Source organism: Micromys minutus (genome assembly GCF_963924665.1).
Source record: "Micromys minutus genome assembly, chromosome: 28".
NCBI lineage: Eukaryota > Metazoa > Chordata > Mammalia > Rodentia > Muridae > Micromys > Micromys minutus.
The window spans coordinates 22663370-22686761 of NC_137963.1; the positions used below are offsets into that span (position 1 = coordinate 22663370).

At 42.5% G+C, this 23392-nt stretch overlaps 2 pseudogenes across 2 annotated transcripts; both read left to right on the forward strand.

Moving 5' to 3' along the window:
• Positions 1 to 1211: 1211 nt before the first annotated feature.
• Positions 1212 to 18341, forward strand: LOC308438712 (heat shock protein HSP 90-beta-like; annotated as a pseudogene). Its single transcript has 2 exons — positions 1212 to 3503; positions 18323 to 18341. The product of its transcript is annotated as a heat shock protein HSP 90-beta-like (transcript).
• A 3542-nt stretch (positions 18342 to 21883) lies between these two features.
• On the forward strand, positions 21884 to 22601 carry LOC308438631 (small nuclear ribonucleoprotein-associated protein N-like; annotated as a pseudogene). The gene has a single exon. The product of its transcript is annotated as a small nuclear ribonucleoprotein-associated protein N-like (transcript).
• Positions 22602 to 23392: the final 791 nt, after the last annotated feature.

Below are 23392 nucleotides of genomic sequence, written 5' to 3' on the forward strand. Positions count from 1 at the left end.
TCAGACAGACAGCCTTGAATTCCAATTCTGTACCTTATTAAATTACCTATTGGAGTTGTATATTAGTTGATTTTCTATTGCTGTGACAAATCATAACCAAGGCAGCTTTTAGAAGAAAGAGTTTATTTGGTCTTATGGTTCCAGAGGGGTAACAGTCTATCATGGCGGGGAATCAGGGCAGCAGGCGGTAGTCATCAAAACAGGAACAGCTGAGAGTTCATCTTTGAACCTCACGGAGGAAGCAGAGAAGTCTCTGATCTCTCACAGCCTGATTCCAGTGACACACCTCTTGCAACAAGGCCTCTCCTCAAGCATAGCCAGCACCTGGGTAGTGGCTGAGACTACGGGAGACATCCAAACTACCACAGCTTGTGAGTGGGGACCGTGGGTTCTTTTGTTGTTTCCTTTTACTGGCCCCATTTCATTCAGTGGCAAAGTGAAGGTTGATGTTTTAAAAAGCCTTGAAAATCAACATGTTTGAGACCATGGGCTTATAATTTTTAGAGCTGGTTGTTTAATCTGAACCTCAGGTTCCTCCCCTTTAAAATGGGTTTCATAAAATCGACCAGAGAGAGTTGACCTACACACAGAGCACCAAGTACAGTGTTTACATAGAAAAGACATTCAGTAAAGGGCGAGTGAGGGTGGGGGAGCAATGTGCTCTTCAGCCTCTATTTTTCTCCTAGAATTCTACTGACAGCTTATTATAAAGAATCCTTAAATTTTCTACTGTTTTAATTAATCCTTTTATTGAGAGTATGTAGATGTCAGGAATCTTATCAATTTTCATTATATGTAAACAACAGAAACACTTTTTTTAATTCATAGAACATTTTTAAAAATAGAATGTTCCTCAACAAATCTCTAGCCTCAAAATTGCTAATTTTCCTGATGTCAAAGAACAAAGACTGTGATTTTGAAATTGAGCCCCAAGATGGAGAAATGGCTCAGGGGTTAAGAGCACTGACTGTACTTCTAGAGGTGCTGAGTCCAAATCCCAGCAACGACATGGTGGCTTACAACCATCTGTAATGTGATCTGATGCCCTCTTTTGGTGTGTCTGAAGACAGCTACAGTGTACTTAAATATAATAAATAAATCTTTAAAACAAGAGCTCTTGAGTAACCCCCGCACAGCCTAGGCTTGCTGTGTGAGTCAGATGTGGTCTGGGTCCACCCTGCTCTGAACTACTACTTGGTTTTCCCGTCAGGATGCCTGAGGAAGTGCACCATGGAGAGGAAGAGGTGGAGACCTTTGCCTTTCAGGCAGAAATTGCCCAGCTTATATCCCTCATCATCAACACTTTCTACTCAAATAAGGAGATTTTCCTCCAGGAGTTGATCTGGATGCTTCTGATGCCCTAGACAAGATTCGGTGTGAGAGCCTGACGGACCCTTCCAAGTTGGACAGTGGGAAAGAGCTGAAAATTGACATCACCCCCAACCCTCAGGAGCACACGCTGACTTTGGTGGACACAGGCATTGGCATGACCAAGGCTGACCTCATAAATAACTTGAGAACCATTGCTAAGTCTGGTACAAAGGTGTTCATGGAGGTTCTCCAGGCTGGTGCAGACATCTCCATGATTGGGCAGTTTGGTGTCAGGTTCTACTCAGTCTATCTAATGGCAGAGAAAGTGTTGTGATCACAAAGCACAAAAATGGTGTGCCTGGGAGTCTTCTGCTGGCAGATTCTTCACCATTCCTGCAGACCATGGTGAGCCCATTGGCCGGGATGCCAAAGTGATCTTCACCTCAATGAAGACCAGACAGAGTACTTAGAGGAGATAAGGGTCAAGGAAGTGGTGAAGAAATAGCAGTTCATAGACTATCCCATCACCCTCTACTTTGGAGAAGGAATGAGAGAAGGAGAGCAGTGATGATGAGGCAGAGGAAGAGAAGGGTGAGAAAGAGGAGGAAGATAAGGAAGATGAGGAGAAGCCTAAGATTGAGGATGTGGGATCTGATGAGGAGGATGACAGTGGCAAAGATAACAAAAAGAAAACAAAGAAGATCTAGGAGAAGTACATTGACCAGGAAGAGCTGAATATGATGAAGCCTATCTGGACCAGAAATCCATATGACATCACTCAAGAGGAATATGGTGAATTCTATAAGATCCTCACCAATGATTGGGAAGACCACTTGACAGTCAAGCACTTCTCTGTAGAAGGTCAATTGGAATTCGGGGCATTGCCCTTCATTCCCCAGCGAGCTCCCTTTGACCTTTTTGAGAAAAAGAAGAAGAACAACAACATGAAATTGTATGTTCGTCATGTGTTCATCATGGACAGCTGTGAGGAGCTGATACCTGAGTACCTCAATTTTATCCATGGTGTGGTTGATTCCGAGGACCTGCCCCTGAACATCTTCTGAGAAATGCTCCAGCAGAGAAAGATCCTGAAAGTCATCCACGGAAACACTGTGAAGAAGTGCCTTGAGCTCTTCTCTGAGTTGGCTGAAGACAAAGGGAACTACAGGAAATTTTATGAGGCATTCTCTAAGAATTTAAAGCTTAGAATCCACAAGGATTCCATGAACCATCACCACCTCTCTGAACTCCTTTGCTATCATACCTCTTAGTCTGGAGATGAGATGACCTCCCTGTCAGAGTATGTGTCTCGAATGAAGGAGACCCAGGAGTCCATCTACTATATCACTGGTGAGAGCCAAGAGCAAATGGCCCACTCCGCCTTTGTGGAGCGTGTGCGGAAACGAGGCTTTGAGGTGGTGTATATGACTGAGCCTATTGATGAGTACTGCGTGCAGAAGCTCAAGGAATCTGATGGAAAGAGCCTGGTCTCAGTGACTAATGAGGGCCTGGAGCTACCAGCGAATGAGGATGGGAAGAAGAAAATGGAAGAGAGCAAGGCAAAGTTTGAAAATCTCTGCAAGCTCATGAAGATCTTGGACAAGAAAGTTGAAAAAGTGACAATCTCCAATAGGCTTGTGTCTTCACCCTGCTGCATTGTAACAAGCACCTATGGCTGGACAGCCAACATGGAACGGATCATGAAGACCCAGGCACTGCTAGACAACTCTGCAATGGGCTACATGATGGCCAAGAAACACCTAGAAATCAACCCCGACCACCCCATTATAAAGACCCTGTGGCAGGGGCTGAGGCAAACAAAAATGACAAAGCTGTTAAGGACCTGGTGGTGGTGCTGCTGCTGTTTGAAACTGCTCTGCTCTCTTCTGGTTTCTCACTTGAGGATCCCCAAACTCACTCCAACAGTATCTGCCACATGGTTAACTAGGCCTGGGCATTGATGAAGATAAGGTCACCACAGAAGAACCCAGTGGTGCTGTTCCTGATGATCATCCACTGAAGGGTGATGAGGATGCCTCTCGCATGGAAGAAGTGAATGAAAGGCTCCTGGAAAGCCTGTGCCCTCTGTATAGTATCCCTGTGGCTTCCCCAACAGCCTTGACTGGCCCTGACCCACCTGGGTCTGCTCATGTCTACAAGAATTTCTTCTATCCTTCCCCTTGTGCCTTAAGGCAAGATGATCTACTCCCACAGAATAGCAGGGTTGGGTGTTGTGTATTGTGGTTTTTTCTGTTTGTTTTATTTTGTTCTGAAATTGAAAGTATGCAAAATAAAGAAGATGCAGTTTTATGCAAAAAGAAAGAGAGACAGAAAGGAAGGAAGGAAGGAAGGAAGGAAGGAAGGAAGGAAGGAAGGAAGGAAAGGAGGGAGGGAGGGAGGGAGGGAGGGAGGGAGGGAGGGAGGGATGGAGGGAGGGAGGGAGGGAGGACAGAAGGAAGGAAAGAAGGAAGGAAGGAAGGAAGGGAAGGAGGGAGGGAGGGAGTAAGAAGAAAGAAAGAGAAAAAGAAAGAGAAAGAAAGAAAGAAAGAAAGAAAGAAAGAAAGAAAGAAAGAAAGAAAGAAAGGAAATGAGCCCCTGCGAACAAACAGAGACTTTGGAAGTGAGCTCAGGTTACCTGAGTCCAAGTCTGAGGCTCTCTTCACAGTTTAGGAGAGTGTGATCTCCACTCCAGAAATCTGAGTACATATTTGACTATGGAGATGGTGGCGCATGCTCATATTCTAGGGAAACATTTCCAAGTCATCTCTCATCTCTCCTTTGAGCCAGAAATCGAGATGAGCTTTCGCCACTGACGTGTCATCTGCCGGCTTCACTCAGGACCCACTTACTGTCTGCAAATGTTGCTATAATTAAATCCAAGTGGCTGCTGTGAGTTATCATCGGGAGTCCTCTCCAGCCATTAGCCACATTTCCAGGGCTGCAGCTCTATCAAAGGAGGCCGCTCTCTCTTCTCTCTCCCTTTGGCTGTCCCAGGAGGCTTCTTCTTTCCATTTCTTGGGCAAGGAACTTTTAAGCCAAACTCATTTTCAGGCAATCTGCCAACCTTCCCATTTATCCCAGTGACCTTACCACAGAGAACCAGTGTCCCGACAGCATGGTGGAAGGGCTGGGGGTAGGCCGGGGGCGGGGGGGGGGGGGGGGGAAGGGGCTCAGAAGCAAGGTCTCTGAGAACAGTGAAGACCTGGCCCAGTTCGACTTGAGAAACCACATCACTGCTGACTTCAGACACTCCTTGGGTTTATTTGCAAATAATAATAATATCCAAATCTAGACTACCTTAACTTTTTTAAGATGCAAAAGATAAACCTAGTTGATTCAGGCAATTGTAATTGAAATCATGCCATCCTAGAACTCACCATGTAGCCTAGGCTGGCCTCAAACCCATGACAGGCTTCATGCCTCAGACTCTCAAGTTCTGGGATTAAGACATGAGCCATCACACCCAGGAGGTATAGGCATTCTTTGACCACATTTATCTTCCTGCCTGGCCTTGGTGGCACATGTCTTTAAACCCAGCACCTGGGAGACAGAGGCAATTGGAACTTTGAGTTTGAGGCCAGCCTGGTCTATAGATCATGTTTTAGCATTTCTAGAATTATACAAACAACCCCTTAGGAAAAAAAAAAACTATCCACCTTCCTGGATATTTACAATAATCCTTACAGTTGAGGAAAAGTGTTGAATCCTTGAGCTAGTATCAGACTCATCTCTTCCAGAGCCCTCTTTGCCATAAAAAATGGTGATTCTGAGGAATAAGCAGATAGTTCCGCACTTTAAGAGTTCTTGGTGCTTTTGCTAAGAACCCCACATGTAACATAGAGCAACATACAGTACTCAGCACCCACATGGTGGTTAGCGACTAAAACTCTAGTTCCAAAAGATCCTGTCCCTTTGTGTGACCACTGTGAGCTCTACATAGACATGGCACACAGCCATATGTCCGTACAAAACACACATGTATATAAAATAAAAACAACAATCTTTTTAAAAATAAGCACTCTGCGACCCTGTGTGGGAAAGTGACTGCCCCAAAAGTATGAAATGACTCAATTAGGTCTAGCCTCAGATCTCTACCCAAATACCAATTCATGAAGTATGACATCCTTTGTGTCCCAGATGATGAAGAAAACTCTGTGGAAAGAAAGAAAGGCTTGTGGTTCCTGGATACAATCACCTATCATTACCTAATTTAATCAAAATGGCTCACTTTAGGTTAACATCACTTCAAGTATGCAGGGATAAGAACATGTCCCTGGCCCAGATAACTATGATTCACCTTCCTTCTGCTTACTTGGGGACAATAATATGACCTAACTGAGGCCAGTGAGAATCTCCTTCCCTGTTGTTAAATGGTATAGTAAACTGTGAAGAGCCTTGGGGTGCCAGGGGTCACCTGTGCCACTTATGAAAACTTTCTTACAATAAGTCAGCACACTAATCAGAGTATCTAGGCCCAATCACACCCAAAGACCTAAATTTCAAACCTTGGATCCCAACATTTAGGAGGCAGAGGTAGGTGAATCTCTGCGTTTGAGGCCAGTCATCATCATCATCACCTGCATCGACAATACTATTAATCAATTATTTAAGAGAGTCTGAGTTATATTATTATTTGTAAACAAATAAATCTTGCCTAAAGTACTAATTATTTTTTTATTGTTTTCAACCATGGATTAAATCTGAAGGCTCCCTTGATACAATTTAGCTTTCTCCACAATCCCTGACAATACGATCACCCGCTCCCCTAAATAGACATGTTCCCTGCCTTTTCCTTAGTACTGATCACATTAATAAATTATTACCAAGTGCTGTTTTTTTATAACATCATCTCTGAATATACTGCAATCAAATTCTTGGCAATCCCCATTAGGAAAAAGTGTAAATATAAATGAAAGATGGAGGCTTTTGGAGTCCGATTTACCTAACATAAAATAGTCTGATTGTCAGAACGTGTCTGATCCACTGTACGGCTGTACGGTTGCCCTGGTCTGCACCCTCCTCCAAGGTGGGAGATCCTGCTAATGGCGAGCTTCAGGTGGGAACTCATTACAACAGCCTGCGAAAAAGTCATAAAGCATTTCCTATTCATTATAAGGGGCGACTCTGAAGACTATTATTGAAGCCATGCATAATGATACTAGCAAACTATTGCACTGGTCACATCTGCTCGGCCAGTTTCAAAGGGCTACCATCTACAAGACAGAAAAGATGTGCGGAGATCTTAATCAATGCTTCAAGGGTCACTGAGTGTTTATTTGGTACTGTGGTATAGAAGGTGGAATTGAAACCAAACACAGCAATAATTATAATAATTAGAATCGACGGTGCTGGTTACAGAATTTTGTACTGAAAAAACAAAGCACCCAGTTCCAGCATTCCACTGCTTAATGAATGTCTTCCTAAGGGTTATGATTTGTGAATACTGACAAAGCAGAAGTTTGGCTGTCAAAGCAACTCAAGCAAGGAAACCATCTTCCCACTGTATAAATGTGCTTGTTTATATATACAGTGACATATCAAAAAATAGAGAGACCAAAATTAATTATTTTATAAATCAGAAAACTGGGTATGTGAAATATTCTAGAAAATATGTGTACATATACATATACATACATGTATTCATCTCTAAATGTCATTTTTACATCTAGACTCATATGCAGTTAGATACATTCTGCTGGCTAGTTTTATCTGAACAAGGTAGAGCCACTTTGGAAGAGGGAACCTGAACTGAGAAAATACCCCAAGCAGTTTGTCCCGTGGGCAGGCTTTTGGTGCATTTTCTTGATTAGTGGTTGCTATGGGAGGGCCCAGTTCACTGCAGGGACCACACCTGGGCTGATGATCCTGAGCTGTATAAGAAGGGAGGGCAGTGCATGAATAGGAATCCAGTAACCAGCAGTGCTCCATGGACTTGGTGGCAGTTTCTGCTACCAGGTTCCTGCCCCAACCTCCCTTAAGGGTTTTACCTGGAAGTGTAAATAAAAATCCCTTCCCTTCACAAATTGCTTTTTGTTTTGGTGTTTCATCACAGAAGTAGAAACCCTAAAATGTACATATATATTGTGTATCCTATATATTAGAATGTCATATGCAAACACAGTAGAATTTGTTATCAAAACACAAACACACCTAGGAGGAAAACCAGGGAGTGTGAGACAAGGACCCTCACCTAGGTTTTAACTAAGTACTCTGTATATCATACGACATGAAAGTTTCTTTCCTTCTTTGAATAAATATTTATTTAATTCCTGTTGTGGGCTAAGACTGAGCTAGCTATTCAAGGACACAGACATCAATAGAGTAAGTATGGTCTGTCTGTCCTTATGGTTCTATGGTCTAAAGAAAGCAATAATAATAAACACTAATAGAAAGTGCTTCAGCTGTCAATGGTTTTGTAACAAACTACTCAGAAACATTAGGGCTTAAAGCAAAGCCATTTTTGTTATATACCACAATTACGAAGTTCTGGAATTCAGATGGAGTTCAGCTAGGTGGCTCTATGCTATGTGGTGTAGTTAGAGGCTACAATACATTTATGCATTTATTTGGCAGATAGGGTTCGGTCTGGAGGATCCAAAGTGTTTTTCCAATAGAGCATAATGCCTTAGTGGAAATGTCTGAATTATGGGGCTCGTTGAAGGCAGTTGATTAGAATGCCTACACAGCCACTTTCTAGTATAAACAGTGTTAGGGTCAGCAGTTTTTTTGTTCAGTGGCTAAAGGCTCCAAAGTCTTCCAAGAAATAGGGAAGAGAAAGGAGCTACCATGCTATTAAGGGCTGAGCCCAGAAATTCTCATGTCCTAATTTCTGCCATGTTCAATTGGTCTGATAGCTATAAAATCTGTCCAGATCCCAAGGAGGGGCACACAAACCCAACATCTTCCTCATGAGAGAAGAATGTGACAATATCATGTACCACAAATATAGAAATCACTGTTGATTTAAACGCCGTGAAAGATGAGACCAGAGTGCCAAGAGAAGGGCAAATCTAATTGGGAGCACTTGGTAGATGGCTGTCTATCCCTGTAGGACAAATTGTCATGAATCAAAAATGCAGCCCACTTCCATTAGACTACAAACACATCCTGTCTTCAGCATCATCTTTGCCAAGAAAAGAAACCTGTCTTTATGAATACATCCTCCAAAAAAAGAACAAAAACCACAGCAAAGGTGTTTTGTATTTCCCTAGCTCCGTAGAAAACAGGCTTCAGAATGACTGAACTCCTCCTATTCTCTGAGGAGCAAAATAAATTATATCCCAGAGAATTTATTTAATGACATGGAACAGCAAATTCTACTCTAAGATCAAATACAATATCTATAATAGTACAACAAAATCATAAGCAATCAAGCAGAAAACCTTGTTACTAAATATGAATTATTTGGTAAGAACAATTTGTCATCAGATCATATGAAGCATGAGGGTGCTTTGAAATCGCCATAATTTGCATTTACTTTCTGTTATGAAAGTAAATATTTTAACTAAAAATATCTGTTTATCATAGAAATTATATAACTGGTGTGTGTGAATGCGGATCAGCACATAAATGTCTACTGTGTGCCTACTGTGACCTATCCATAACACTGTGCTTTCAGTCACACACTGAACATCTGCTTTGTGCCCATTGGCCACCCCAGTTGAAGAACTCAACAACAGAATTTCTTAAATGTTGTTTAACCACTCTTTCACTCACTTTTTAATTACTATAGCCATGATCAAGACTGTTAGTCTCACATGGAAAAGTAAAGCAATGTCCTTCTAGCCTATTCCAGAAGCTGACTCACAGGGCCTTCTTGGTCTTGTTCTCACCAACTTCCCCAGGCGCTGCTGGAGACATGGCCTGTAATTCATATTGCCCTTGCAGACAACCACCTTTCATGGGTGACTCACAACTGCTTGTAATTCCAACTCCAGGGCAGCTTAGGCCCTCTTCTGGCCACCACAAGCACCTACATTCCCAGGCATATAGTGCCACAACCTCCAGCACACACACACACACACACACACACACACACACACACACACACACACACACACCCGCACATTTTAATGAAATACACATCTAATCAACTTATTTAGCATAACACACATGTCTTGTGACTCTATAATTTTGTCCATACTGATCCTTCTATCTGCCCTTTCCCTTCTTTTTTATCTGGTTTGTCCTTCAAGCCTCATCTCAAAGCTCACTCATCTTCAGAATTTTCTGTCCTTCGCTGCCACGGACTCCTAGTTCTTGGATCAGCCACAGCCAAAACCGCAGAACATTCAACTGCACACTTATTATCTGGGGAGCTGTCACCCTAGCCCGACATCTCTGCAGCTTTCTTGTCCTCTTCTCCTCCCAAGTGGTCAGTACCTCTTCCTTCTGGCCCTCACATACCTTCTAGAAGGCTTGATTGCTGACTGAAGAAATGTTTAGAGTTCTTGTGACACCCAAAGGCCATGATTTCAGTGAGAATGTAATGAAGAATTGGTTTGTTTGATTTTTTTTCTAATTTTATTTTTCAATGTTTTTGTTTTCCCTGTTAAGCAGAAGATTCTTCACACTTATTTTTTGGCCTTTATCTTGACATCTGCTTCAATTTGCCTAATTTTACTTCTTTAAGCTACAAAGCTAGGCTGTTGGGAATTTGCCAGACACAAAACTAGCATTCTGTACCCACCACACTGGCTTCTCAAACCTGTGCTGCCCTGGCTCTTTCTCCTGTAGCTGCAGCACTGGAATTCCAGGGTGAGACAAAGAGGTTACAAACTAACCTAACACTTGTGCTTCAAAGAAACCTCTTTAATCTTTCTAACAGTCTCTGTGTCTCCCTAACTGGGAAATGGAAACAGAACAAAACTAAGGGCCTCACAGCATTCAGTGATGCCATGTCTTAGAGCAGCCAGCACTCCAAAGAGCTCATAGCTACTCTTCCCAGCCCTAGACAGACTGCGCAGTGGGAAAGAGGATCCAACAGGTGGCAGAGCAGGACAGGTGGCCATCTTCCCCCCTCCCCTCCCCCCTCCCCCCCACCAGGTAGTGCAGATCCAGGTGCCAGTCTGCAGCCTGCCTTCTCCAGCTACCCATGGCCCTTTTCAGACTAGCATTTGTGATGAGAAGCACCTGTTCTGAGGTGGGATGGGTGATCCATAAATTACTGTGTCACAGTTAGGTCCTCCTCTCTCCAGGATGCTTGTTCAGTCTGGCGGAGGTGTAGACAATGCTCCACACCCATCATGGTGGTTGGTAGCAACAAGAAAATCTATCTGCCCTCCTGGTCCGTGCTGTCTAAGGTTTACCTTCCGCCCAGACAATAGCACATGGCAAATCTTGAACACCGTATAAAAGTCTCCAACAAAAGGGAAATGCTGGGCACCCCTATTCAAATTGAGGCTGCATTTCCATTTGGAGAATACTTGAAGACAAACTACTTACAGGAAGGCTGCTGAGGTGGGGACAGCTGCAGGGAATGTGGAAGGCACCACATGTCAGGACTGGAATGGAGCTCAGGGATTGGTGGCAGCGGAGAACCAGGTGTCCAGCAAACCATGCAAGAGTGGGGCTGCTGCTCTCCCATGGCTTCCAGACCACAGGGAAAGAGAAAGGGGAACCAGTAGAGGGCATGTAATCAAATAATGCCAGGCTGTGTCACGAAGTACTCAGAGCAGGCACTGAAATGGAAGGTGACAGCCAGGACAGCATCACTGAGGAACTGTGAGCGGAAGTGTAGGAACGCAGTCCAGCGGGGATCCAGCAAACGAGTGCACTGAGCTGCCAGGGAGTGAGCAAGAAGCAGAAGAACTTGCTCTTTTCTAGAAAAACTTCAAGTGTCAGTTGCAAGAAGTGGAGCTTGGAGAATAAGGCAGAGGAAAGGGGAGAAGAAAATAGGACTGACACAGGTCGCACGGAGCACTACGGACTAAGGTTGAAAAATTGCAGTTTTCCTCTAGACACGATCGAAAACCAGCAGAGGGCTAGGGAGCTTGCTCAGTTTGTAAAGTGCTTACTTTGCAAGCACAAAGACCAGTAATGATCCCCAGAACCGCCCATGCTGGTCATCCCAACGGTGGGGAGGTAAAAGCAAGTAGCTGCCTAGAGCCCAGTGGCTACCAGATTACCTATTTTGTAAAGCTTAGGCCAAGAGTGTTGGGAAATTGGTTCTGATGCTCTGTCTTATTTAGGCTCCCAAAAACCGCACGTTCAGACCTGAGGATCCCTGACCCTTGCTAGCTTCAATTGATAATAAGGAGTTGCTGTTCAGCCATTGGCTGGGCAGAGAGACGGGGCGGAACTTTTAGCTTTCGTGGGCTAGGGTCCAAGAAATGGGAGAGAAGGGGAGACTCGCCGTGACTCAGACGCAGAAAGAAGGATCAGATTTAAGAGCTGCAGGAGAGAAACCATCCAGCAATGTAGGTGGAAAAGGAATGCAGCCTTGTGTGGTGGCTGCCCAGAAGGTAACAGGGCAGCAAAGATAAAATGTACAGATCTAGGTGTTCGTCCAGAAATACCAGAGGGAAGTGTGTGTTAGCTGAGGGACATTTAGAACTGCCCGACCACTGAGCTAGTCAAAGTATATCAAAATTGGCTTGGGTACGTCTTTCATTCACAAATCAAGAGAACGCTTGGGCAGATGCCAGGAGCTACAGCAGCTTAACCAGTTCACTGCTGCGCAAGAGACCCTTGGAGACCAGCACCTAAGGAATGTTACCCAAAGTTGTTCTCTGGTCTCCATGCAATTGCACATGCATGAGCGCATGCACTCATGGGTACTCATAAACATGAACACAAACACACACGTAGGCACACATGGATGCACACAGATGTGCACACAATCAGCAGCAAGATCCAGAGAGAGGAGAAAAACACATCTTTTTTAGAAACAAATATTTTACTTATTTACGGTCCAGTTTTTCATAGCTGAATAGTATTCCATCGTTTAGATGTACCACATTTTCTGTATCTGTTCTCCCACTGAGGGAAATCTGAGTTGTTTCCAGCTTCTGGTTATTACAGATAAGGCTGCTATGAACACGGTAGTGCACATGTCCATGTGGTATGGTGGGACATCTTTTTGGTATATGCTTAAGAGTTGTATAGCTGGATCTTCAGGTAGAACTATTTCCAGTTTTCTGAGGAACCACCAAATTGATTTCCAGAGTGCTTGTACCAGCTTGCAATCCCACCAACAATGGATGAGTGTTCCTCTTTTCCCACATCTTTGCCAGAATCTGCTGTCACCTGAGTTTTTGATCTTAGCCATTCTGATTGGTATGAGGTGGAATCTTGGGGTCAATTAGATTACCATTTCTCTGATGAGTAAGAACTTTGAACATTTCTTTAAGTGTTTCTCAGCCATTCAAGATCCTTCTGTTGCAAATTCTGTTTATCTCTGTACCTCATTTTTTAATTGGATTATTTGGGATTTTGGAGGTTGACGTCTTGAGTTCTTTACATATTCTAGATATTAGTCCTCTCAGATGTAGGGTTAGTGAAGTATTTTTCCCCAATCTGTAGGTTACCGATATTTGTCCTATTGTCAGTGACTTTTGCCTCACAGAAGTTTTTCAGTTTCTTGAGGTTTCATTTATCAGTTGTTGATCTTAAATCCTGAGTGACTGGTGTTCTGTTCAGAAAAAAATTTTCCCCGTGGCAAAGAATTCCAGGCTCTTTTCCACTTTCTCTTCTATTAAATTCAGAGTATCAATTTTTATGCTGATGTCCATAGGTGTACAGGTTTCCTTCTGGGTCTTTGATTTTATTCTATTGATCACCCTGTCTGTCTGTGTACAAATAACATGCAGTTTTTACCACTATTGCTTTGTAGTGTATACAGCTTGAAGTCAGGAATGAAGATTCCTCCAGAAGTTCTTTTATTATTGAGAAGGGTTTTGGCTATGCTGGGTTATTTTCTTTTTTCAATATGAACTTGAGTATTGCTCTTTTTATGTCTGTGAAGAATTGAGTTGGGAATTTGATGAGATTGCATTGAATCTGTAGATTGCTTTTGGAAAGATGACTGTTTTCTCTACACTAATCCTACCTATCTATGAGTATGGGGTATCTTTCCATCTTCTGGTCTTCTTTAGTTTGGTTTTTGTGGGGGGGATTTGAAGTTTTTGTCATACAGAACTTGCTTGGTAAGAGCTACACCAATGTGTGTTATATTATTTTGGGCTCTTGTAAAGAGTGAGGTTTTCCTAATTTCTTTCTCAGCTGGTTTATTTTTTGAGCATAGAAAGGCTACTGATTTTTTTGAGTTAATTTTATATCCAGCCACTTGGCTGAAGTTGTTTATCAGGTTTAGGAGTTCTCTGGTGGAATTTTTGGGGTCACTTGTGTATACTATCATATCATCTGCAAATAGGGATATTGTTACTTCTTCCTTTCCAATTTGTATCCCCTTGATATCATCTTTTGTCTAGCTCTGGCTAGAACTTTGAGGTACTATATTGAATAGATAGGGAGAGAGTGGGCAACCTTGTCTGGTCCCATATTTTAGTAGGATTGCTTCTAATTTCTATCCACTTAATTTGATATGGTCTGTTGGTTTGCTATATATTGCTTTTACTATGTTTAGGTATATGCCTTGAATTCCTGATCTCTCCAGGACTTTTAAATGAAAGGATGTTGTATTTTGTCAAATGCTTTTTTAGCATCTAATGAGATGATCCTGTGGCTTTTTTCCCTTGAGTTTGTTTATATAGTGGATTGTCTAGATAGGTTTCCATATATTAAACCATCTCTGCATCCCTGAAATGAAGCCTACTTGATCATGGTGAATGATAGTTTTAATGTGTTCTTAAATCTGGTTTGTGAGAATTTTATTGAGTATTTTTGCAAGATTGTTCTGAAGTTCACTTTCTTTGTTTGGTCTTTGTGTAGTTTAGGTATCAGAGTAACTGTGGCTTCATAGAATGAATAGGATAATGTTTCTTTTGTCTCTATTTTATAGAATAGTTTGAGGGGTGTTAGCATTAGTTCTTCTTTGAAGGTCTGGTAGAATTCTGCACTAAAATCATTTGGCCCTGGCCTTATTTGGTTGGAATGTTTTTTATGAAAATTTCTATTTCCTTAGAGGCTGTGGGACTGTTTAGAAAGTTTACCTGATTTTGATTTAACGTTGGTACATGGTATGTGTCTAAAAAAATCATCCATTTCATTTAGATTTTCCAGTTATGTAGAATACAGGTTTCTGTAGGAAGTTCTGATGATTTTTTTTAATTCCCTTGGGCTTTTTTGTTGCTATATCAATTGTCTGATTAATAATTTTTAAATCCATTTCAATAAGCTTATTACTTTTACATGAGAAAAGTACATAAAGTCTTTCAGAAGAGCAATTTTTCTATTTCCTTCTATCTTCGTTTTTTCTTTTTTTCTTTCTTTTCCTTTCTTCATTTCTTCCCTGTTTTCTCCTTTTTTTCTTTTTCTTCTTTTTTTCTTTCTTTCATTTTGTTAAGACAAGATCTCATCTAGCCCAACTGTCCTAAAACTTATAATATGGCAAAAGGTGGCCTTGAACTCTTTCTCCAAAAGATTTATGTATTTATTTTATGTATATGAAAGCATTGTTTCTGTCTTCAGACACACCAGAAGAGAATATTAGATACCATTACAGATGGTTGTGAGCTACCATGTGGTTGCTAGGAATTGAACTCAGGACATCTAAAAGAGCAGTCAGTGCTTTTAACCCCTGAGCCATCTCTCCAGTCCCAATTATGCATTATTTTTAATTAATTAATATTATTATTAATTTTGTTATATATAGTGTTCTACCTGCATGTATACATGTACACCAGAAGAGGGCACCAGATCTCATTGAAGATAGTTAAAAGCATATGGTTGCTGGGGATTGAACTCAGGACCTCTGCAAGAACAGACAGTGCTCTAAACCTCTGAGCCATCACTCCAGCTCTTGGCCTTGAACTCATGATCCCCCCTGCCCTCAAATGCTGGACTTACAAGTAAGCACCACTTCTTTTGGCAACCATGGCTGCTGCTGATGATGCTGCTAATGCTGCTGCTGCTCCTCTTCATCCTCATCATCCTCATCATCCTCATCCACGGGTCAGTGTTAGCAATTCACATCTACCAAGCCCGTGGGAAATGGAACATCTTGCTATATCAAACTCTCGAAGGGCAGAGGCAGATAAACAGCAACTGAGCTATTCTGATGCAGGGGATTGTCCACATCCTCATTCTGTAGCAGATGGTTTTCATACTGGGACAACAAGGACAATAAAAAAAGGTAGACCCCTTCTTTTCTGAGTTTAGACCATCACAATAAGCTTCTGTATAAAATAAAAACCTTTATTTTCTGGCTTGTTTACTGGAAGACTCAAATCTTATATAACCTTTGTAATTTCTGCTCTATCACACTCACCACAGAATCACACTTAAAGCCTTAGGGAGAAAAAATGTGGAGGCTTGCTTCACCTCTGTTTGCTTATTAATTTCTTATCCCCCTTAATAAAAGCAAAGACTACATATACAATTTCCAGGGAAATGGGAAATGCAATATGAGTTGACACACACCAACTTGCATGTATGGTTTGCTTTATTTCTGAGCATGCCTGTGAAAAAGATGGGCAATATTCAATTGCTGATAACCAAGGAGCTCGCTATTCTAAGAGAAGGTGGCAGTATATTACGTTTCTCAGGCTAAATATCCTCTCTCACAGTGACTGTCATTTAAATTCCTGCCTAGCAAAGGAATTTTTATGGAAGGTTAATGCCTCCTATAACATTTATCCTGGGTGGTGGAGCTTTTAGCATAATTTTCTGGGCTTTATTTCTGCAGTGTTATAGAATGGTGTCTCCCTCTAATAGCCTGCCAGTACAGAGCCAGCACATATAAAGGTGGTTGTTACTCCTTAGTTCAAGCCCTGGTTTAATGAAATGTCCAATCTCTAGGGAAAGGAGGCTAAAGGGTTAAACCATGAAGGAAACAGGGCAGGCCCAAGACAAGCTTTGGTAACCCTGCCTGGGACTGGTCTGTGGAAGGTTCCCCAGGGCACAGGGCTCTGCCTAGTGAAGGATCTCTAAGAAATAAAGGCAATGGCCTGAGCCAAAGGTGATGTCAACTGCTTCTTTGAAAGACCTTCAGCTAAAGGAGCCTTTTCAAATTCTTCTCCATTTGCATTTGGGCTAATTTGCCTCTCTAGATTTTTCCTATTTCTCTCACCGCTTTGACATTTACTAGAGACCATGGCATTTGAATACATTTTCTTTCCATTACTTACCTAGCCACATTCCAGCCAGCTGTTGGCCAACATGCTGATGGCTGTGACAGGTCGTATTTTCCAAAAATGGCTCCAGGCAATATTTCTAGTCCCAAATGCCTTTCTTGAGCCTTACTACTTCCTATGAAGAGACTGAATCCAGGGTTGAGAAGGTGGCTCAGTTGCTAAAGCATACTCTTTGCCACTCACAGGCATAGGAGCCTGAGTTTGGATCCCTTGTAAGCATTTGAAAAGCCAGGCCTTACAGCACACGCCTGTAACCCAGAGCTGGGAAGGTGAGAATGCTTAGATCCCTAGATCTCTAAGACCATCATCCAGTCTAACTGAACTGGTGAGCTCCAGGTTTGGGGAAAGACCCTGGTTTAGGAAATAAGGTTAGAGAGATTTCTTAGCATCGAAGATTGCCTATTGCTTTCCCAGGGGACCTGGGTTTGGTTCTAAGGACCATGTCAAATAGATGAATCACTACCATCTGCAATTTGAGCTGCAGGACACACACACACACACACACACACACACACATACACACACATACCAAATAAAATATTTCCTTAAATCTTAAAATAATAATAATAAACTGGAGAGTGATTAACATAACCTCTGAGCAACATATATATATATATATATATATATATATATATATATATGCACCCATACATACATCATACACAAACAGACACACACACACACACACACACCACAAAGGCTAAGTCTATTTCACCGCCCCCTTGTGCTGGCACCTCAATGAATATAATTTACACAGTGTGTGGTACATTGTTTGGCAAAGGAAACATATGCAACTGACACTTGTCTACTTTTAGCCTACAGAAGCCAGGAACCAGGCTGAAAGAGCTGACGTCATTCCATACTGACAACCTATACCCAGAGGCCTATAGAGATCAAACTGCAGTCAATCTCAAACCCCTGAGGTGGTGCATTAGGAAACATCAAATGACTCTGCTTCTCAAGCCAAGTCTTCCAGCTGAGGACCTGGATGTCACAGAACAGCACTGGGCAGCCTCTGTCTTTGCTGTGCATCACAGAGCGTTGCTCTGTGCCACTTTTAGAGTAGTCTATATTCCTACAGCAACGCTGCGGTGGTATGCATTAGCACCTGTCTGCTGAAATATCTCTTGCTTACTAGTAAAGTGTCCGCAGCTACATCCCAGCTGGTCCCTAGAGTCAGTCCCCAGCTGCCTGTTAGTGCAACAGAGTCGCTGGCATGGTGGAAAGGAGGTAGGGGAGAAGCGAGTCTCCTAACCTAGGTGCTTCCTTTGGACCTTGGCTAAGTTACGTAATCCTTCTGAGCTTAACTGTTTCGTCTATGGAACGAAGAAATAAGGCATGGGAAGTTCTCATACACAGTAGGGTTAGGATGACCTTGTCTGTCACTGTGGGAAATTATCTCCATGGCAGTCGTCTTCCAGGAAGTCCCACCCAGCCCAGAGCTTCTGCCTCTCTGCACTCAGAATGATTGACACTCCACCTAACATCACATCCAAGAGCACCATGATTACTTCTGTAACAGGACACTTGAGCTGGGCCATTGCCTACGCAGACACTGCTGCCCATTGTTAAGAGCTGCCCACTCTCCATCTAACCTAGTGCTCTTGGGTTACAGGTTCCCACACATCTCCCACAAATTCACATAAGAGTAATAAAGCCTTGATGAAGGAAAATATCTGAAACTCTGAGCCTCCCATCTCCCATCTCCTACATATTGATGCTCAAAGACTTTAAATGGTTTTCTTTTCCTTTCACAGATCACGCCCATCTCGATGAAGCAGTAAGCTCTGGAGTACACTGAAACAAACTGGGCTAAATGAGCAGACTTGCATATAGTGGTCCTGACCTTCACAGACCCATCCATGATAGAGCCTTGAAGATGCTTCTCAGGAAAAAAAAAGAGTTACATCAAATATCAAGACCTATATTCCCCCCAGAGACCTAAACCAAGGAGAATCTGGCATTATGGTAACCTATAAAGTATTTGTGGCTACCAAGCACCCAAAATATGGCAACTTCACCTTGAGAGTACTAGAGCTATAAAATACACAGCAGATTTCAAAGATTTGTGTGAGTGGTAAACTCACCAGACCTAGGAACCTGGGGCCCAGAGAGCTTCATTATCAGACATTTTCTGGGAAATAGCTAAGGCTTGGGACCAGCAATCTTCAACAACTCCCTCTTCCATCCCCTGGCATATGGATGCTGGAGATACCCAGGCTGCAGATGGGCTATCTAAACATCCTTAACAGAAGAACTTCTCACCTCAAGAAAGCATCCTCATATCTATTCTTCTCTAGAAGGAGGCAGAAGAGGAACATTGAAGAAAACAAGAAGAAAGGTGGCTGGAGAGATGGTTCAGCGGTTAAGAGCACTGGCTGCTCTTCTAGAGGACACGGTTTTAATTCCCTGCACCCACATGGCAGTTCACAATTGTAACTTCTATTCCAAGGGATCCAACACCCTCATACAAATATATATGCAGTCACATCACTAATGTATAAGCAATTGAAGAAGACACTCAATATTGACATCTGGCCTTCACATACACGTAAACACATATACACATGCACCGTTATGCACGCACACACATACACCACCTAAAGAATTCTAACCAACAAAATGAATGCATGTTATAAGGTAATTGTGATTAAATCAGCAGTTATACTACACACACACACACACACACACACACACACACACACACACACCACATAAAGGATTAGATGATACAAAAATAGATGATACCAGAGATAGAAAACATTCCCACTTTCTCTCTCATCAGTTGATTCTTCTATAATCATTCACCTACATTGAAAAATAACAGAAAGATATCTTCTTTGTGTTCAGAGCCAAAGCAGACTCCTCAGCAGCTTTTATGACCTTTAGATATAGGGTCTTCTTCAGTTAAAACTGTCTCTTAGTTTTTCAAGAGCTACATAGCAGAAGTAGTTTTGTCTCCCACCGTTAGGTCTTTATAGTAAAAGCAACAGTGATCACTTTTAAACTGGGCATTAGATAATCAGATTTGCATTTTAGAAAGAGCCCGATGGGGTGTTCTCACATACTCTTGGGGGACTATAAACTGATACAGTCCTTTTGGAAAGCAATTTGGCAAAATGTACTAAGAGTGCTAAAAATGTTTGACACAGTAATATCACTTTTGTGACTACAAGGAGATAATGCTAAAGCCAGAAGAAAAAGGCTTCACATAAAAAGTATTCATTGTGTCCTTATTCACAATAATAGAAAAATGACAAAGGCCTCACTACCCAACAAAAAAGGAATGGTTATACAAGCTCCGGTACATCTACTGGGTGACATATAACCAGCCATCCAAATTACATTCATGAAAAATCACCAGTAACATGTAAAAAGGGCTATTTATTGATGTGAAAGATTAGCACACATTTGTGGTAGGTTATAAACCTGGCCACAAATTCATCTGTCCAAAGCCATGCCTTTACAACATGATGCATGATACCCTTCAGAGCTACAGTTCATTTCTCTACCTCTTGAATGGAGGCTGGCCCTAGGACTTAACGTTAGTCAATGATATATTAGTCAATGAGATAAAAGAAGGGACTTGAAAAGGCTTTGTCCTCTCATGCTGCTGAAAGCTTTCCATCAGGGAGTGGAGAATGAGAGATGTCAAAACCAGACTGTCCTGCCACCCAAGATGTTCCCCAAGAAAAGTGACCTCCCCAAGTGGCAGCAAAGCCCAGATGTACCAGATCAGCCTAGATTAGCAAAAAAGCCACCAAGCTGAGCCCTGTTCAAATCATGTCTAGAGAATAATGAATCAAATGCATAGTTATGGTTTGGGGTTACTTAGTTTAGGGGCCATCTGTTACACAACACAAACTGACTGCTACAATTCTGGTAAATTTTTAATCTATGTATTTAAATGTGGTGGGAGTGATCAAAATCATAATATTGTCTCTGTTTTGGTGTATAACAAAGTTTGTGTAAGAAAAGTAGATAACTACACATACAATTTGGTCTAAAGAAAAAAAGATATTAAGCAAAATATTTGAATATAAAAATAGATATAAATACAACTTGATAGCAGCTATAAATATTTTTTTTTTTACAAAAACTGCTATAAACCTGTGCCACTAGTTGCCTGTAGATGCTGACACCATGGATCCTTTCAGCATGTATAGATTTCCCAAAGCACTTATAATACGCCTTACTTACTTTACTCTGAAAATAAATATTTACAACTTAATTAATTTTTATCTCACAATATTTTCAACCCCAGTAAAACTTCTTTCTCCAGAATATGCACAGAACTCATTTGTAGGTGTGGTAAAAAATTAAAGCCAGAGAAAAAAATTCAAAAGAAAGCACAGTGCCCTGGGGAGAAAGGACGAGGGTCCAGAATCAAGGTAATAACCATGAAGAACAAAAGGAGAGGATGGAATGAGCCAGTACCGAGAGAGAACCCACAGTCTTCCATGCTAGATACTGTTATGCTGTGGAAAGAGAAAACATGGACTTCAGGAAGACCCAAAAATCTAACGTAAAAATGCACTCTAGTTGGAAATTTAGTCTGATTCTTCTACTCTGTTTAGAACCACTTATAGGACTAAAATGATCTGATCTCAGCCTAGGACTTAAACATCTAATGCCCCAAATAGTTGGTGGTCCAGGTGATACCATCAACTCAGAAACTGGTTCCTGCTAGGTTCAACCCTGAAAGAAACAAAATCTTTGTCAGCCATCATTCCAGGATGCCTGCGTCATGAGTACAGTTGAGATGTTGACCTCCAGAGATGAAGAAAAATCAATTCACCTCACCCTGATATCTACTGTTATAACAAAATGCTTAGATCTAGATGATTTATGAGGATAGAAGTAAACACACAGAGAGGAGGAGCTGGAGATGCCTGACACTTGGTTCTGAGGAGAGATTTGCAATGCAATAGAGCAAGGAAGGGATCAGATCGCTTAACTACTGAACAGCACATGCCAGAGGTTGGGGTCCAGGTCAAACGTAGAAGGACAGCCTCACTTAGCAACCAAGAGTGTCACTTGTACCCACGATGTTCTCAGCAACACCACGTTCCTGTGGTAGATTTCTAGGCAGAACTGAGACAGGCATTTTTAGCTGAGATACCAAGAGTTGGTTAAAGCAGTATTGGAACTTCAAGGTGGTGGAAGTCAAGGAAAACGGGACCCATCCACTGTGAAACTTTGGTCAAGCTTACACTGTATGCTAATAGCCTGCATCAGACCTATATGTATAGCCCTCCCCCCAGTATTAAAGATCTTAAAACTTCAGAGTTGATAGCGGCTATTGTGGAACAGCAGTCATGACTGTGGGTAGGAGTAACAAGATGCCGCAGCATATTGACTATAGGACGAGATGTATCCTGCAAGATGGAAGAATCTTCACTGGCACCTTTAAGGCTTTGACAAGCATATGAATGTGATCGTCTGTGATTGTGGTGAGCTCAGGAAGATCAAGCCGAAGAATGCAAAACAGCCAGAACGTGAAGAAAAAAACAGGTTTGGTCTTGCTACGTGGAGAAAACTTGGTTTCCATGACTGTGGAAGGTTCACCACCGAAAGATACTGGCATTGCTCATGTGCCACTTGCTGGCGCTCAGGTGGCCCTAGGGTTGGAAGAGCAGCTGGCAGAGGAGTGCCAGAAGGTTGTGCCTATTTCCCAATCTCCTGATGGATTAGCAGGGCCTGTTCCAGGAGTAGGAGTGGCACCCCAGCAGGTCATGACCCCACAGGAAAGAGGCACGGTTGCAGCTGCTGCTGTTGCTGCTACTGTTATCATTGTGGGAGCTCCAACCTAGTACCTGTCAGGACAGGAACTCTACCTCCACCCATAGGCAGAGCAACCCCACCCCCAGGCATTATGGCTCCTCCACCTGGTATGCGACTACCCATGGGCCCACCAGTTGGCCTTCCCCCTGCTCGAGGGACACCTATAGGCTTGCCCCCTCCAAGAATGAGACTCTCTCTCCACCAGGAATTAGAGGCCCATCTCCCCCAGGAATGCATCCACCAAGACCTTAAGATACAATTGATAGATCGCAGCCCTTCTCTTTCCCTACAATGCTTCTTGTGAAATTGTGTAGCCTACAAGCTTTTCGACCCCTCTTACCGCATTTACTATAGATAATAAATATATTGAGCAATCGAAAAAAACTAAGGCTAGAAGTCCATTTGGCTCACAGTTTTGAAAATTGAGAAGTGTAGAAACATGGCGCAGGCATCACCCAGCACTGGGAGAAGGTCTTCTGGTGCACCACAGCTTGTCAGAGAATATCACAGCATGTCCAAGGACATCACTGAAGGCCACTCCCACAATACCCTGTGATAAAAACACCTCCCAAATAGCTTACTTCTCAGTACTGCTGCACTAGGGGCCAGGTTTCCAACATGTTCAATTCAGGGAACACACTTGGTAGTTTTTCTACATTTGAAGCTAAAAGAGAGTCCACGCCAACCCGGTCTCGGCCGTCCTTCTTAGGTCTTTTTTCTTCTTATTCCTCTTTACTCTGGCATTTTTTAAGTTCCCAGAAACGTGTGCTTCTCCCTCCACGAGAGATCATCTGATGTCCTTCCAACTACCTGGGATTCTAGTCTACTCTCTTCAACTAGTAAATGTATACTTCAGGTCTCAGCCTCCGCCTTCGTGACTTTCCAATAGCTGTGACAAAACACCTTGTCAGTGTAGGGGGCGGAAAGCTAGTTGGGAATGGCATAGGCCATCGATACGTCAAATCTCACTCCCCCATCTGGCAGTGGCATTTCTCCTATAGCAAGGCCATACCTCCTAATCCCTCCGAAGCAGTAATGCCCTC